This window comes from Sinocyclocheilus anshuiensis, unplaced genomic scaffold, assembly GCF_001515605.1.
Source record: "Sinocyclocheilus anshuiensis isolate Anshui unplaced genomic scaffold, SAMN03320099.WGS_v1.1 scaffold62, whole genome shotgun sequence".
Classification (NCBI taxonomy): Eukaryota; Metazoa; Chordata; class Actinopteri; order Cypriniformes; family Cyprinidae; genus Sinocyclocheilus; species Sinocyclocheilus anshuiensis.
The window spans coordinates 1,593,478-1,596,172 of NW_015544180.1; positions in this window are offsets into that span (position 1 = coordinate 1,593,478).

Here is a 2,695-nt window from a genome sequence, read left to right on the forward strand (position 1 = left end):
TCACAACGAAACACAGAGTAACACACCGCGGGCTTGAGAAAGGCACGGCCGGTGGCTTGCAGCAACCACATGTGACGACCCCGGGCTGGACTCCGTTCGTCCGGCGATCCACAGCGCAAAGTTGAAGTATTTGCTCAGCGACCAGCACGGATCAGCTCCAGGCATAACGAAGTGGATATCATCCTCTTTTGCAAACTTGAATTCCAAATGGAAGAAAATAATCATTTCTGAGATGAGGATGAAAATGTACAAACTTCATACTAAAGCAGAATAGTAGCTATATGGTATGCATTATGTTCTAACCATTAAATCTTTTTTCAAATAAGTTTTTACTATATGAAATAGCGCAAAGCATACAAATCAAAAGACAGTTTTTTTGGGGGGTACTTAGAGAAACGTTACTATATGGCAACGCTGTGGAAAACGGTCAAAAAGTCGTTTTTCTAGAAAAGTATGATTTTATTTTCTATTTAAATGCACATTTCTTTTAGAAATTGATAGATTTATATTCTCGGAACTCATGCAAACCAATAATAAGTAGATCCCTGTCATTTAACCTTAACTGAAGGCTAACTCATCCTCACTCTCATCTCATGGGAGAGCTAACTAACTCTGCACTCTTCCTATTGGCCTTTCCGTCAAATATCGCTGTATTCATTTTCTGAAAATAAGAAATAATTTTGTTGTTTATACATAAATACAACTATACTACAATAAACATTTCAAATAAATAAATAACTGCAATCATATTATTGATGCTACTATCTATAAAAAAAACCCAGTGGGGAAATACGTTACTGCAATTACACAGTGCGACACTGTGTCACACATATGCCATTGTGAAATTTTGTGGGGGAAAAAGGTACAATGTCGAATGTCATTGGTGTAGAAATGTATAAAACACAGATTAAAGAAGTCACTTTCAAACCAAGCAGCTTTCTACTTGGTCAAGTTAATTTGTGATTAATTTGAACAAGAGGGAAATCTACGTGGGGAACTTTCCCGCCCTTACGCGAAACTCCTGATCGTTTGGATTCCTATTTGAATGACAGAGACATTTCTCAATCTTCTTTTATGCTCCACAGACAAAAGAAAGTCATACAGGTTTGAAAGGACATGAGGGTGTTTAAATGATTAAATGATGAATTTTCATTTGTGGGTGAACTATCCCTTTAATACTGATTCCTATGCACTATATCAGACTATGCTGTTTACACGGCAATAATAACACAGTATGTTGGATTCTGTGTCAGGTTGCACAAATATTTGCCTGTCAAATGTGGGCTCAAGTCATTCAAATGAGAGACTTGGTTTTGTGTACTAAAGCTGCACGCATCTTTCTGGTCCAGTCATGTTTGGTGACTTCAGTTTCTCATTTCTGACACTTTCTGATCAAAAAAGTGCAAATTAAAAATATGAATAAATACTATAAATAACAAAGAATATTAAAAATGTTGCTTTTCAGCTTTCAAAAAAGACAACAAATACATCTCTCACAGTAAATAAGAATTTGAGTCAATATTCAAACACAATTTTAATATTCACATTATGCATACTGAGTTTTGAGCTCAGTTTAAATCTGCATTGAAGCTACACACAAAGCAGACAGGTTAGTCACCACGCTGGTTAAATAGACTCATGGAGGAAAGCAGAAAAACTTTGTAAACTACATTCTTACATTTTCTGAAGAATGCATGGTTTCAGACCCAATGGAAAAGAGTCCATCCTGAAGTCTCTGTTTCCTACTGCAGATATGGAGTCTATGAGATTTTTTGCCCATTTAGTCATCCAAAAACAAGTTATGTTTAATACATTTGTTTAGAATGTGATTTCTCCATTAAGGCAAGACACTACAGGTGAACAGGGTAAAACTATTTCCCCAGTTGATTAATCACAGTACTTTAAGACGACTGTTTTAACAAAAAGTTTTCTGAAATGCAAGTGTGGCATTATCTAATTCAATATGCATTCATTTGAATGCATTTCCAGAACAGTAACCTATAAAGCCAGGTTCAAATTCTTGTTTGATTTTTGTTGGCAATTTTAAATAGTTTTACAGAGGGCATTTTGGATTTCTCTTATTACTCAATAAATCAGAAAATACTGTCAACAGCCAGAGGGAATATATATAGAAGAATAAAATGCTATGTAAATCAGGTGAATGATATATGAACAAACACCTCTGTAAAAACCTTCAGAATATAGATAGGAATACAACTGTTAAGTTTGGTGTATGTAAGTGCTGCTGAAGAGGAGATTTTTGGCTCATTTTTAAACAACTTTAAGGATATGAATTGTAATTGAAATCTACAGATGCAAATAGATAACGTGCAATAAACACTTAAATGTATGTTGGATGTTTTTAGTATTTATATTATTATTATTATCTAGTTTTATTCATATTTAAAATTTGCAGTTACAAATTTTTTTTTCATTTTTTATGTATTTTTCTTTAATTATTACTATTTAGGTTTAATTGATTTGTTGATTTCAGTTTTAGTTTTATTTATTTCCAGATGGTAATTTTAATAACTTATTTCAGTTAGTTGCCAAGACAAAACTTCTAATTTTAAGTATTATTTATATACTATTATAGTTTTTATTAATATTTTGAATACGCTTTTATTTTTATATTTTCAATTTTCATTTTAGTGATTTTTTATATTTATTTTTTAAAGTATTACTGTTTATGTTT